The 15,817-nt window shown below is 50.0% G+C and overlaps 1 protein-coding gene across 1 annotated transcript in view; it reads right to left on the bottom strand.

The window, feature by feature from the left end:
* LOC105494556 (lysine demethylase 2B) overlaps positions 1–15,817 on the bottom strand; it is a 158,393-nt gene that overhangs the window by 125,474 nt on the left and 17,102 nt on the right.

Here is a 15,817-nt window from a genome sequence, read left to right as displayed (position 1 = left end):
AAAAATCCGAAGACAGCCAGACATGGTGGCTCATGCCTGTAATCCCAGCACTTTCGGAGGCCGAGGAGGGCGGATCACCTGAGGTCAGGAGTTCGAGACCAGACTGGTCAACATAGTGAAACCATGTTTCTACTAAAAATACAAAAAATAGCCAGGCATGGTGGCTCACGCCTATAGTCCCAGCTACTCGAGAAACTGAGGCAGGAGGTTTGTTTGAACCCAGGAGACAGAGGTTGTTGCAGTGAGCTGAGATGGTGCCACTGCACTCCAGCCAGGGCGACAGAGCAAGACTGTCTTAAAAAAAAAAAAAAAAAAAAAAAAAGGACAGAAAGAAAAGGAAAGACATATATAAACAAACAAGAAAATCCCGGCCGGGCGCGGTGGCTCAAGCCTGTAATCCCAGCACTTTGGGAGGCCGAGACGGGCGGATCACGAGGTCAGGAGATCGAGACCATCCTGGCTAACACAGTGAAACCCCGTCTCTACTACAAAATACAAAAAAACTAGCCGGGCGAGGTGGTGGGCGCCTGTAGTCCCAGCTACTCGGGAGGCTGAGGCAGGAGAATGGCGTGAACCCGGGAGGCGGAGCTTGCAGTGAGCTGAGATCCGGCCACTGCACTCCAGCCTGGGCGACAGAGCGAGACTCTGTCTCAGAAAAAAAAAAAAAGAAGAAAATCCCAAGAAGCCAGTGACCACATTTGTTCACAGCCACCTCAACAGGTTACAGGTTAAACCAACCAAAGGCCACCATATGATGACAGCCCAAGGGCCAAATCCAGCCTACGGCCTATCCTTGTGTTACCCAGAAGAATTTTTTTTTTTTTTTTTGAGACGGAGTCTCGCTCTGTCGCCCAGGCTGGAGTGCAGTGGCACGATCTCGGCTCACTGCAAGCTCCGCCTCCAGGGTTCACGCCATTCTCCTGCCTCAGCCTCCCGAGTAGCTGGGACTACAGGCGCCCACAACCGCGCCCGGCTAATTTTTTTGTATTTTTTTTAGTAGAGACGGGGTTTCACCGTGGTCTCGATCTCCTGACCTTGTGATCCGCCCGCCTTGGCCTCCCAAAGTGCTGGGATTACAGGCGTGAGCCACCGCGCCCGGCCACCCAGAAGAATTTTTTAACTTTTTTTTTTTCACTCTGTCACCCAGGCTAGAGTGTAGTGGCGTGATCTCAGCTCACTGCAACTTTCGCCTCCCAGATTTAAGCAAGTCTCATGCCTCAGCCTCCCAAGTAGCTGGGATTACAGGCATGTGCTACCACAACTGGCTAAGTTTTATATTTTTAGTAGAGATGGGGTTTCGCCATGTTGGTCGGGCTGGTCTTGAACTCCTGACCTCAAGTGATCCGCCCACCTCGGCCTCCCAAAGTGCTGGTATTACAGGCATGAGCCACTGCAACTGGCCTAGATTTTGTTTTTCCCTACAAGAGCTTAAGTTTTGAGGGGTTTTCCATTTTTTTTAACAGAGGGAGAAAATCAAAAGAATACTATTTTGTGATATGAAAACTATATGAAACCCAAATTCTCAGATCCATTTACAAAGTTTTCCTGGTGCACGGCCACAGGCAAGAGTTCACATATTGTATAGGGGCTGGCTCAGTGCTACAACGGCAGAGCTAAGTAGTTGCAACACAGACCAAATGTCCTGAAAACCCTTAAGTATTTACTCTCTGGCATTTAACAGAGAAAGTATGCTGGCCCTTGAACTAGACAGAACTCTCATGGAACTTAGATGTTGATATGGGTAATAGTCTCATCCCGTTCACTGAACCTGCCCTCTAACAGGCCCATGGTCAATATTTGTTGAATAAATAAACATAGCCTTTCATGTGGTCAGAACTGAAAAATAAAAGTAATCCTGTGTAATCCCAGCACTTAGAAAAGCAGAGGTGGGACGATGGTGCTTGAGCCTGGGAGTTTGAGACCAACCTGGGGAACATAGCAAGATTCCATTCTCTTTTTTTTTTTTTTTTGAGACAGGGTCTTGCTCTGTCACCCAGGCTGGAGTGCAATCATGGCTCACTGCAGCTTCAACCTCCCTGGCTCAAGGGATCCTCCAGCCTCAGCCTCCCAAATAGCTGGGAGTACAGTGGGGCACCACCACATCCAACTAGGTTTTCATTTTTTGTAGAGACAGGGTTTTGGTTTTCTTTGTTTGGTTGGATGGTGTTTGACACGAAGTCTCACTCTGTCGCCCAGGATGGAGTATGGTGGCACGATCTCCGCTCACTGCAACCTCCGCCTGCTGGGTTCAAGTGATTCTCCTGCCTCAGCTGCCCGAGTAGCTGGAATGATTGGCATGCACTACCACACCTGGCTCATTTTTGTATTTTTAGTAGAGACGGGGTTTCACCATGTTGGCCAGGTTGGTCTCGAACTCTTGATCTCAGGTGATCCACCCGCCTCAGCCTCCCAAAGTGCTGGGATTATAGGCATGAGCCACTGCGCCCGGCATGATAGGGTTTCATTATGTTGCCGAGGCTGGGAGACCCCAATCTCCACAAAAAGGAAACAAAAAAAGAAAGTAACTTCTGGGGCCGGGCGCGGTAGCTCAAGCCTGTAATCCCAGCACTTTGGGAGGCCGAGATGGGCGGATCACGAGGTCAGGCGATCGAGACCATCCTGGCTAACACGGTGAAACCCCGTCTCTACTAAAAAAAATACAAAAAACTAGCCGGGCGTGGTGGCGGGTGCCTGTAGTCCCAGCTACTCGGGAGGCTGAGGCGGGAGAATGACGTAAATCCAGGAGGCGGAGCTTGCAGTGAGCTGAGATCCGGCCACTGCACTCCAGCCTGGCCCACAGAGCGAGACTCTGTCTCAAAAAAAAAAAAAAAAAAAGTAACTCCTTACATTTGTAAGAGAACTTGGGCATTTCTATCTTTTGGGTTCAAGATCTAAATTTCACAGCAACCCTGGAAAAGCAAGGTGAGATAGTCTCTGTTGGCCGGGCGTGGTGGCTCATGCCTGTAATTCCAGCACTTTGGGAGGCCAAGGCGGGCGGATCACAAAGTCTGGAGTTCAAGACCATCCTAGGCCGGGCGCGGTGGCTCAAGCCTGTAATCCCAGCACTTTGGGAGGCCGAGACAGGCGGATCACGAGGTCAGGAGATCGAGACCATCCTGGCTAACACGGTGAAACCCCGTCTCTACTAAAAATACAAGAAAATTAGCCGGGCGAGGTGGCGGGCGCCTGTAGTCCCAGCTACTCGGGAGGCTGAGGCAGGAGAATGGCGTGAACCCGGGAGGCGGAGCTTGCAGTGAGCCGAGATCGCGCCACTGCACTCCAGCCTGGGGCACAGAGCAAGACTCCGTCTCAAAAAAAAAAAAAAAAAAAAAGACCATCCTGGCCAACATGGTGAAACCCCATCTCTACTATGAACACAAAAATTAGCCGGGCGTGGTGGCAGGTGCCTGTAGTTCCAGCTACTCAGGAGGCTGAGGTGGGAGAATCGCTTGAACGTGGGAGGCAGAGGTTGCAGTGAACACAGATCGCGCCATTGCACTCCAGTCTGGGCGACAGAGCGAGACTCCATCTCAAAAAAAAAAAACAAAGTCTCTGTTTTACAAATGGGGAGACCAAGGCCCACAGATAAAGCAACTGGCTCAAGCTCCCCAGAGCAGACTCTTTCTACCAATTACAACCATTACCATTTACTATGCGTGTCAGCACAGACGGGTTCTCTACATACGTTATCTTGGTTAGGTTCATCGTGGTCACAGCTCTGTGAAGCAGAACTTCAATTAAACCCATTTAACGGAGGAGAAGCTGAGGCTTGGACAACTAACTCAACCAGGAATACCCAATTGGTAAGCGGCAGAGCTGGGATTTGAATCTAATTCATTCTAATGCCCGGGTTCCTCTCCCATCCCCCAAATACTGAATCTTGATCACATGCTAAAGTTGAAAAATGACCCCAGACCTGGCCAAGTGTGGTAGCTCATGCCTGTAATCCCAGCACTTTTGGAGGCCAAGGTGGGTGGATCACCTGAGGTCAGGAGTTCAAGACCAACCTGGCCAACATGGCAAAACCCTATGTCTACTAAAAATACAAAAATTAGCCAGGTATGGTGGCACACATCTGTAATCCCAGCTGCTCGGGGCGGCTGAGGTAGGAGAATTGCTTGAACCCAGGAGATGGAGGTTGCAGTGAGCTGAGGTCGTGCCACTGCACTCCAGCCTGGGCGACAGGGTGAGACTCTGTCTTAATTAAAGAAAAAAAAAAAGATTCCAGACCACACCAGTGGCCAGGTCCCTCCCATGGACCCTGGGAAGCAGCGGATCCAGGGGAAAACAGTTTTTGTTTTAGCGTCTGGAGTGCAGATCCACCAGGGGGCATCCCCGTTCTTCGCTGGATATTCTGGCCTTGATCTTGGCAAGACTAGCGCCTTCCTTACCCAGGTGCCTGGAATAGGTGGGCGCCACTCAGACTTTCCAGAAGGCCCACCTGGCAGAAACCCTCCTGTTAGAACCCCAGTACCAGCTGGGCACAGTGGCTCACACCTGTAATCCCAGCACTTTGGGAGGCTGAGGCGGGTGGATCATGAGATCAGGAGATTGAGACCATCCTGGCTAACACGGTGAAACCCCCATCTCTACTAAAATATACAAAAAATTAGCCAGGCATGGTGGCAGGCGCCTGTAGTCCTGAGTCTGACGCAGGAGAATGGCGTGAACCCGGGAGGCGGAGCTTGCAGTGATCGGCGATGGCGCCACTGCACTCCAGCCTGGGCGAGAGAGCAAGACTCTGTCACAAAAGGGGAAAAAAAAAAAAAAAGAACCCCGGTACCCTCCCTGCTCTCTGCCCAGCCTCCCACCTCCACCCACCTCTCCTCCCTAATCTTCCTCAAGGTCATGTCTGCAAAGCTCCCTGTGCAAAGGGGTCTGCTGGGCAGGTAGCAAACAGGATAAAGACCACTAAAATCACCACCCCAGAGTCCTGCAAGTCAGCACTGAAGGCCAACCTGAGCTACCCCCACCCACATACTGTTAAAATCTAGAGGGTTCGGTTCCCAGCGGAGCCTCCAGCCTGTGCCTCGGGCTCTTGGCTTCTCTGGGAATCAGCTTCTTCATCTATAACATGGGGAAAAAGCAGCCAGCCCAGGAACCGTCCTGAGACATAACTGAGTTCATGCACTTCACGCGCACGCGGAGCACCTACAGGTGGGTAGTGTTACTGAGTCAGTCAGTTTCATCTGTAACTACAGGTGGAGAATGTGAGGAGCTGGGAAGTTTAGGGACTTGCCCAGCATCACAGCCAGTTAAATCGTTGCTGGCTAGTCCCAATGAATGGACTGCTTAGGACCCTACAACATATTCAAGATACAAATGGGTGCGGGGTTCTTCTGGGGAATGATGAAAAAGTTCTAAAACTGACTTTCATAATGGTTGCACAACTCTGTAAATATACTAAAAACAAGTGAATCGTGGCCGGCTGCGGTGGCTCACACCTGTAATCCCAACACTTTGGGAGACAGAGCTGGAAGGAGCGCGTGGCCCTAGAAGTTTGAGACCAGCCTGGGTAATATAGTGACACCCCAGCTCCACACACACACACACAAATTGGCCAAGCATCGTGACCCACACCAGTGGTCCCAGCTACTCCGAAGGCTGAAGTGGGAGGACTGCTTGAGTGTCAGAGGTTGAGGGTGCAGTGAGCCATGATCGTGCCACTGCACTCCAGCTTGGGCAACAAGAGCCAGACCCTGTCTCAAAAAAAAAAAAAAGGCTGGGTGCGGTGGCTCAAGCCTGTAATCCCAGCACTTTGGGAGGCCGAGACGGGAGGATCACGAGGTCAGGAGATAGAGACCATCCTGGCTAACACGGTGAAACCCTGTCTCAATACAAAAAACTAGCCGGGCATGGTGGTGGACGCCTGTAGTCCCAGCTACTCGGGAGGCTGAGGCAGGAGAATGGCGTGAACCCGGGAGGCGGAGCTTGCAGTGAGCTGAGATCCAGCCACTGCACTCCAACCTGGGCAAGAGAGCGAGACTCCATCTCAAAAAAAATAAAAAATAAAAATAATAAAAAAATAATAAAAAAGTGTGGGGGAAATGAATTGCGTGGTCTGTGACTTATATCTCAATAAAACTTTTTTACTTTTTTAAAATGGAGAGTCTCAGAGATGGCAAGTAATCTGGGAGTGTTTCCAAATAAATGTATGCCTTGTATATATCATGATACTTGCCCTTTGCAACACACTTTTTTTTTTCTTTTTTAAGAAAAATTCTTGCTCTTGTCCCCCAGGCTGGAGTGCGATGGCGCAATCTCGGCTCACTGCAACCTCTGCCTCCCGGGTTCAAGCAATTCTCCTGCCTCAGCCCCCCGAGTAGCTGGGATTACAGGTGCCCACCACCACACCTGGCTAATTTTTGTATTTTCAGTAGAGACGGGGTTTTACCATGTTGGCCAGGGTGGTCTAGAACTCCTGACCTCAGGTGATCCTCCTGCCTCAGCTTCCCCAAGTGCTGAGGTTACAGGTATGAGCCACCGTGTCAGGGCCTGTAACATACTTTAAATAACAATTTGACACTCTCATTTAATCCCAGGTATATATATCTGTCTCACATGTACACAGATATCAATCCACAAGTTATTATTTTCAATCTTAGTCCAAATGTGGACCAAGAAAAACAAAAGAACATCTGGATCTGGGATTCATGTGGCACTCAAATATTTGATGAATGCAAGAGTCGGCAGGGTGTGGTGACTCACACCTGTAACCCCAAAACTTTGGGAAGCCAGGGCAGGAGGATCACTTGAGCCCAGGAGTTCAAGACCAACCTGGACAACATGTCAAGATCCCATCTCTACAAAAAATTTAAAAATTAGCTGTGCATGTTGGCAGACACCAGTAGTCCCAGCTACTTGGGAGGATCACTTGAGCCTGGAAGGCAGAGGCTGTGGCACTGCACTCCAGCCTAGGTGACAGAGTGAGACTGTCTTAAAAAATAAAAAATTGCTGGGCGTGGTGGCTCATGCCTGTAATCCCAGCACTTTGGGAGGCCGAGGCGGGCAGATCACAAGGTCAGGAGATCGAGACCATCCTGGCTAACACAGTGAAACCCCATCTGTACTAAAAATACAAAAAATTAGCCGGGCATGGTAGCGGGTGCCCAGCTACTCGGGAGGCTGAGGCAGGAGAATGGTGTGAACCTGGGAGGCAGAGCTTGCAGTCAGCCGAGATCATGCCACTGCACTCCAGCCTGGGCGACAGAGTGAGACTCTGTCTCAAAATAAATAAATTAATTAATTAAAATAAAAAATTTATAAAAAGATTAGATAGCAATCCTATTTTGTAAAAAAGGGATACCAATTTAAATAATGTTTAATCATATTTAATTATGAGAATATAGTAATTTACAAAATTATACCTTAAGACCCTGAAAATGTTATTTTGCATGTGTCAAAGTATCAAAAAAGAAAGAATAACTAGCCTGGGGGAAATTTTTTGTTTTTATTTTGAGACAGAGATCAGAGTGACGCAACTACAAGCCAAGGAGAACTAAGCACTGCCAGCCACCACTAGAAGCCAGAGAAGGCAAGGAACGACCCGCCCCTAGGGACTTCAGGGGGAATGTAGCCCTACAGACACCTGAATTTTGGACTTATAGCCTGCAGAAGTGTGAGAGAATAAATTTCTGTGGTTTTAGGCACTCACTTTGTGGTACTTTGTTATGGCAGCCTAGGAAACGAATCGAAGGATTAGTGAGAGAATGACTGGGTATACCTATATGGCTCCATAAACGTGACATATTTACACAGGGGAGGGCTGGCCCCTCCCCTTGCCTCCCTCCCAGAGCCTGGTACAAGCAGATCACAGGGCCAACACCTTCTATAACGAAATCACAGTTTACCTAGCAGCTTCACAAACAGAAAGGTGTCACCCACTGATGACCTCATACCGCTTCATTCTAAATACTGTATTTCTTGGTTACTTGTTTCTTGTCTTTCCGCTCTGCTACTCTGTGAGTGCCCTGAGGGCAGGAGCCTTGCCTGTCTTGATCGCTACTCTATTCCAGATTTCTAGAACAGAGCCTGGTGCAGGCTAGGAGCTCACTCTTTGTCAAATAAGAAATTAGTGCTGTTCAAGGTCAGGAGATTGAGACCATCCTAGCTAATATGGTGAAACCCCCGTCTCTACTAAAAAATACAAAAAAATTAGCCAGGCGTGGTGGCAGGCACCTGTAGTCCCAGCCACTCGGGAGGCTGAGGCAGGAGAATGGCCTGAACCTGGGAGGCCAAGCTTGCAGTGAGCCGAGATTGCGCCACTGCACTTCAGCTGGGCAACAGAGCGAGACTCCATCTGACACACAACTTCACAAATGGCAGGTGAACTAAAGAACTGACCTGGGGGTGGTTCTGGGTGGGCATGTGTAACAAAAAAGATGAACCCCCACCTGGAATCACCTGGTAGGTCCTGAGCAGCCCTGGGGCAGCACAGCTCGGCACAGAAGGACAGACAGGTATGGAGAGGGCCTGTGTTTCCTTTTCCTTTTTTTTTTTTTTTTTTTTTGAGATGGAGTCTCACTCTGTTGCCCAGGCTCACTGCAGCCTCCACCTCTTGGGTTCAAGCGATTTTCCTGCCTCAGCCTCCCAAGTAGCTGGGACTACAGGCATGTGCCACTACACCCAGCTAATTTTTGTATTTTTTGTAAAGATAGGGTTTCACCATGTTGGCCAGGATGGTCTCAAACTCCTGACCTCAAGTGATTTGCCCACCTCGGCCTCCTGAAGTGCTGGGATTACAGGCGTGAGCCACTGCACCCGGCCTAATTTTTATATTTTTTATACAGACGGGGTTTAGCCATATTGGCCAGGATGGTCTCGAACTCCTGACCTCAAGTGATTTGCCCGCCTCAGCCTCCCAAAGTGCTGGGACTACAGCTATGAACGGCGCCCAGCCTGCTTTTCTGAGCAATACCATGCCTCCCACTGCCACTGCTGCCTTCCCCAGTACCTCTTAGGCACTCTCTTGGCCTCTGCTACTTTGCAGCTTTTCACATCACAGATGCCACCTGGGACCAGTGTTTAAGACTCCCAGTCAGACCACGGCCAAGCCAGGGTCCCCACTGACTACACTTCAGCTTGCCCCACCCTCTGGTAAAAGGGAGTCAGGACTTAAGGGACTGGCCTACCTCAGCTGTATGCCTGCCTCAGACCGGGGAAGGGCTGTGGGGAGCAGCTGGGGCTGAAGTCAGAGGGGGAAGAGTATAGGGAAGAGGCCCAGGCAGGCCAAGTGACCATCTTAGGAGCAGAAGGTCTGAAGGCTTGGTTCTAAGAAGAGCTTCCTTGGTGTACCCGGAGCGCCAACCAGCTCCCCAGGTGCCCTGGAAGCCACAGTCTGTGGAAGGGTAGGAATGGGAGTGGAAGTGGTGGGAGGAGGAAGGAAAATCAGTTCTGTTGGGCACCTGGGCTTCACGGACCTCCCTTCCCCCAGGGAAACAGAAATGGACAGGTCACCTGTTCATGCCACACAGCTGGGGTCTAGCCCCCACAGGGCAGCAGGAAACACAGACATGATAGAACACTACCCAGAGAGGCAGGGTGATAGCAACAAAGGGGACCAGGGAGGCAGGGTGATAGTAAGAGAAGGACCCCTGGCTTTGAAGCCTCATACATCGAGAGGAAGGCCCCCTCTCCAAACAGATGAGGGGACATTTCATGCTACAGATATCAGGTTGCTACACGAGTAATTGCAGTTTTGCCATTGAAAGTAATGGCGGCCAGTTGCGGTGGCTCATGCCTGTAATCCCTATACTTTGGGAGGCCAAGGCCAGCGAATTACCTGAGGTTGGGAGTTCAAGAACAGCCTGGCCAACATAGTGAAACCCCATCTCTACCAAACACACACACACACACAAAAATTAGCTGTGCGTAATGGCACCTGCCTGTAATCCCAGCTAGTCGGGAGGCTGGGCATGAGAACTGCTTGAACCCAGGAGGTGGAGGTTGCAGTGATCCAAGATCGTGCCACTGCACTCCAGCCTGGGAGACAGAGCAAGACTCTGTCTCAAAAAAAAAAAGAAAAAAAAAAACAAAAAAAAAAAAAGAGAGAGAGAGAGGAAAAAAAGAAAGGAAGTAGTGACCAAAAAAAAAAAAAGAAAAGGAAAGAAAGAAATGGCAAAAACCACAATTAGTAGGCTGGGTGTGGTGGCTCACGCCTGTAATCCCAGCACTTTGGGAGGCCGAGGCGGGCAAATCACGAGGTCAGGAGTTTGACACCAGCCTGGCCAACATAGTGAAACCTCATTTCTACTTAAAATACAAAAACTTAGCCAGGCGTGGTGGCAGGCGCCTGTAGTCCAACTACTTGGGAGACTGAGGCAGAGGAATCGCTTGAACCTGGGAGGCAGAGGTTGTGGTGAGCCGAGATCATGCCATTGCACTCCAGCCAGGGCAACAAGAGCAAAAAACTCCATCTCAAAATAAAATAAAATAAAATAACACAATTGGTTTGTACCAACCTAATACATTCCAGCCAATAAGTGACAAATAAATGACAAAATTAGGCCACCACCACACTGCAGCCCCTGATGAACTAAAGGAGCTAGGTGCTGAGCACCAATGGCTGCTGACATCATAGAGAGGGAGGGAGAGAGAGAGAGAGATGACCCAACATTACGTGCCTCCTGATGGAAGAACGAAGCACCAATGATGAAGCGTCCTGCCAGAAACCATGAATGAATGAATGAATGAATGAATGAAGAGTATGCAATAGCAGGGGAGGTACCCTGAATCGGGTCAACCATCTACATCCGACTACCAGTTTACAGAACTACAGAAAAAGAGGCACATGTTAGACAGCTCCAAGAGTGTGGCATTGGCAAATCCACACGGGGAAAACTCTGCAGGTCAACAACTCAACACGTCAACAACTCAACACGTCAACTCCACAAACAACCCGGAGGAGTTGAAGGAGATGTAGGGAGAATCCAGAGAGTGAAGAAGACTTAAAATGCAGCTCAACCAGGCTGGGTGCCGTGGCTCATGCCTGTAATCCCAGCACTTTGGGAGGCTGAGGCAGGAGGATCATCTGAGGTCGGGAGTTTGAGACCAGCCTGACCAACATGGAGAAACTCGGTCAGAAAGAAACTGACTTTACACCTTTTCTTTCCTTCACCACAGAACCCTTTCCTCAAAGAGAAGCTTTGATGCTAGTCAAATACACGTAAATAAAAACAAAACAAGCAGCTCAGGCTGATGCAGAAAGTGGGTGGGGGGTGCTCAGAATTCAGACCTAGATCCCTGGGGTTTCCCTTCAAAATTCACCAGGTTGGGGCATTTTTGGGTCCTTTCCCAGGGGCAAGGCACTGAGTTTTAGTTCCTGAATACTCAGATCACTTCCCTTAAATGTGTAAAGTGGGCAGGAGCAGGGGCAGTGGGGGCAGAGGAAGAGACAGGGGCCACCAGTCCCTTTTGGCCTGAGCTGAGAGACGAAGAATGAGCCCTCCAGCTTCCCGGTCTGATCTTCACAGGGGCAAAGGGAACCCAGCATACGGGCTGAGTCTCTAAGCAAGAGGTTTGGCACTGGGGAGGGGGCGGGTGGCCCAAAGGGAGGGAGGGGACAGGTAAGTGCCAAGAATGGAATGCGGCCCTCCCAGCCTTTAGGAGCAGCCATCCCTGGAGCAGCTGACCGGGACAAGCGGCCCTTCAGACCAGCGAGGGATCCACGCTGCTGGGGCTCTCGGGTTCCTGAAGTCAGTGGGTTACAGGAGAAATTTTCCACATGGGACAGTGCCTGGAGTTCCTAGGCAGGCCAGCAGCCTCCCTCCCTCCACCGCCCACCCACCCCAGGCTCATCAGTGCTCTGGCTCCCGGGCTGCACACACATCCAACAGGTTCCAGCTGCGGAAATTTAATCCATGGCCCCGTGGCCCCTGCTTTGAAGGCTCCATCCGTCAGCTCCTAGAGCCTCGGGCTCGGGGCCAGGACGAGGCTGCTGAAAGTCATCTTGAAGGCTAATGTGAAACATACACAGGTGCGACCCCAAACTCCCCCGAGCCCCGCTCTTCCGAGAGCGCACAGAACTGTTCCACATCACAGTTCTGGAACCTTCTCCAGCATCCTCACATTTCTGGATTGGTTTTATATTTTGTTCCCCATCCATGTCACAAAGGCAGCACTGATTAGCAAGAGCACTGCTCAGAGGTTCAAATCCGACTCTGCTCTACTGTTTTGAAATAGCAGTGAGGCCGGAGTTCAAGTGATTCGCCCGCCTTGGCCTCCCAAAGTGCTGGGGTTCCAGGGATGCGCCACCGCGCCTGGTCCCTCTCCCTGCATTTCTATCTGTCCTGGCAATTGGATGCCTCCCCTACCTGCCGGTCTGGCCTTGACCTCCCTCGTGAGATCCAACTCAATGTGCCCTGAACCACACCCACTCCCCAAGTTGTTTTTCTTCTGGGGGTCTATCAGAAGCATTGTGTTCTCCTAATCACTGAAATTCAAACCCACATGTGATTCTGATGTGCCAAGTACTATCTGAGCAACTCAAAAAGCATTTGTCTCCAGGCCTCAGCTTTTCCCGTTTGTGAAATGGGGAAGTAGGACTGGAAGAACTCTAAGACTCCTTCCCGAGCTTCAAATGGAAAAACTCTGTGATTTTAAACCAACTTAAGGTTGGACGCGGTGGCTCACGCCTGTAATCCCAACATTTTGGGAGGCTGAGGTGGGCGGATCACCTGAGGTCAGGAGTTCAAGACCAGCCTGGCCAACATGGCAAAACCCCGTCTCTACTAAAAGTACAAAACTTAGCCGGGCGTGGTGGCGCGAGCCTGTAATCCCAGCTACTCAGGAGGCTGAGGCAGGAGAAGCTTGAACCCGGATGGCAGAGGTTGCAGTGAGCCGAGATCGAGCCACTGCTCTCCAGCCTGGGTGACTTTTTTTCCGTGACTCCATCTTGGGGGTGGGCGGGGGGGACTTAAAAAAGGTCTGGCGGGCACAGTGGCTCACACCTGTAATCCCAGCACTTTGGGAGGCCAAGGCGGACAGATCACCTGAGGTCAGGAGTTTGAGACCAGCCTGGCCAACATGGCGAAACCCCATCTCTACTAAAAATACAAAAAATTAGCAAGGTGTGGTGGTGCAAGCCTGTAATCCCAGCTACTCAGGAGGCTGAGCTAGGAGAATCGCTTAAACCTGGGAGGCGGAGGTTGCAGTGAGCCGAGATGGGGCCACTGTACTCCAGCCTGAGCAACAGAGTGAGACTCTGTCTCAAAACAAAAAGTCTGGGGACAAGTCAGCCAGTTTTGATTTCCAAGGGGTGAGAACTTAGTTTTTCTCCAAAATACGGTCCATCAAGGGCAAGATCCACAGCTCGTGACTAGTACCAGGCCAGACACAATACAGACACCCAGTAAATCTGTAAGGGAAGAAAGCATGGAGGAGGAGGAAGAGGAGGAGGAGGAGGAGGGGTGAGAGGAGGAGGAGGAGGAGGAAGACCTGGAAAAATGAACACCTAATTCATATGACTATTGAGGAGAACGAAGTGAAGCCCTATGGCACATATGTGATAAAAGATAGGTGATTATTAGTACAATTGCATGAATACTGGATGAAGTCATTTGTCATGAAGATTCAAGCAAAGGGCCAAAGAAAGCATCAGTTGCCTTGGATTCTCTCACTGGAGAGAAATCCAATAAAGTCATAATATGCGGGCCCTGGTGCAATGGCTCTCGCCTGTAATCCCAGCTACTTGGAAGGCTAAGGTGGGTGGATCGCTTGGGCCTGTGAGATTGCGAGCAGCCTGGGCAACATAGCAAGACTCATCTCTACAAAAAATAAAAAATAAAAACAATTAGCCGTGCATGCCCATAGTCCCGGCTACTAGGGAGGGTAAGGCGGGAGGACCACTTGAACCCAGAAGGTCAAGTCTGCAGCGAGCTACGATCGTGACACTGCACTGCAGCGTGGGCGACAGAGTGAGATGCTATCTCAAAAAAAAAAAAAAAAAGGGGGGGGCCAGGTTCGGTGGCTCACGCCTGTAATCCTGGCAGTTTGGGAGGCTGAGGTGGGTGGATCACCTGAGGTCAGGAGTTTGAGACCAGCCTGGCCAACGTGGTGAAACCCCGTCTCTACTAAAAATACAAGAAGTAGCTAACCCCAGCTACTTGGGAAGCTGAGGCAGGAGAATCACCTGAACCCACGAGGCAGAGGTTGCAGTGAGCCCAGATCACACCACTGCACTTCATACTGGGCAACAGAGTGAGACTCCATCTCAAAAAAAAAAAAAGGAATTAAAAAAAAAGACAAACCTAGGCAACGTAAGGAAATCCTGCCTCTACAAAGCATTTAAAAATGATCTGGGCATGGTGGCGCACCTGTAGTCCCAGCTACTTGGGAGGTTAAGGTGGGAGAATCACTTGAGGCCAGGAGGTTGAGGCGGCAGTGAGCTGTAATCACACAACTAGATTCCAGCCTCGGCAACAGAGCAGGACCCCCCACAACAAAGAGCATACTGTGGAGGTCCCAACCAGTGCAATAAAACAAGGAAATATATTAAAAGACATAAAGAGGCCGGGCCCTGTGGCTCAAGCCTGTAATCCCAGCACTTTGGGAGGCCAAAGCAGGTGGATCACAAGGTCAGGAGATCAAGACCATCCTGGCTAACACAGGGAAACCCCGTCTCTACTAAAAGTACAAAAAAATAGCCGGGCGTGGTGACACATGCCTGCAGTCCCAGCTACTCAGGAGGATGAGGCAGGAGAACGGCGTGAACCCGGGAGGTGGAGCTTGCAGTGAGCCAAGATCGCCCCACTGCACCCCAGCCTGGGCGACAGAGCAAGACTCTGTCTCAAAAAATATATAAAATAAAATAAAATAAATTTTTTTAAAAGGCATAAGGATTGGAAAAAAGAAACAAAACTGCAATTGTTAATAGATGGCATAATTGCTTAACTTAAAATAGCAACACCCCCAAAAATCAAATACCTAGGAATGAACCTAAGAAGACCTGCAAGTCTTCTACAAAAACCCTACAAATCAAGGGAACAATATGCCACATTCACTGAATAGAAAACTCAGTATGATAAAAAGTTCCCCAAGTGATCCACAGAATCAACAAGATTCCAATCAAAATTACAGCAACCTTTAAAGAAACATGGACAAGGTGATTTTAAGATTCATATGGAAGGCCGGGCGGGGTGGCTCAAGCCTGTAATCCCAGCACTTTGGGAGGCCGAGACGGGCGGACCACGAGGTCAGGAGATCGAGACCATCCTGGCTAACACGGTGAAACCCCGTCTCTACTAAAAAAAAATACAAAAAACTAGCCGGGCGAAGTGGCGGGCACCTGTAGTCCAAGCTACTTGGGAGGCTGAGGCAGGAGAATGGCGTAAACCCGGGAGGCGGAGCTTGCAGTGAGCTGAGATCCGGCCACTGTACTCCATCCAGCCTGGACGGCAGAGCGAGACTCCGTCTCAAAAAAAAAAAAAAAAAAAAAAAAAATTCATATGGAAACACAAAGGGTCACAAGACAAGGCAATCTTTTTTTTTTTTTCTTTTTTCTTTTTCTTATTTTTTTGAGATAGGATCCCTCTCTGTCGCCCAGGCTGGAGTACAGTGGTGTGATCTCGCCTCACTGTAGCCTCCGCCTCTGGGATTCAAGCAATTCTCCTGCTTCAGCTGGGTAGGAGAGTAGCTGGGATTACAGGCGCGCACCACCACACCCAGCTAATTTTTGTTTTTTTTCTAAAGACAGGGTTTCATCATGTTACCCAGGTTGGTCTCAAACTCCTGGACTCAAGTGATCCTCCCTCCTAGGCCTCCCAAAGTGCTGGTATTACGGGTTTAAGCCACTGCGCCTGGCCTGAAAAGGAAATCTTGA

The sequence above is a fragment of the Macaca nemestrina genome, chromosome 10, assembly GCF_043159975.1.
Source record: "Macaca nemestrina isolate mMacNem1 chromosome 10, mMacNem.hap1, whole genome shotgun sequence".
NCBI classification, from domain to species: Eukaryota; Metazoa; Chordata; class Mammalia; order Primates; family Cercopithecidae; genus Macaca; species Macaca nemestrina.
The sequence above is the reverse complement of the archived record's forward strand: the minus strand, read 5'-3'. Positions and strand labels throughout refer to the sequence as shown.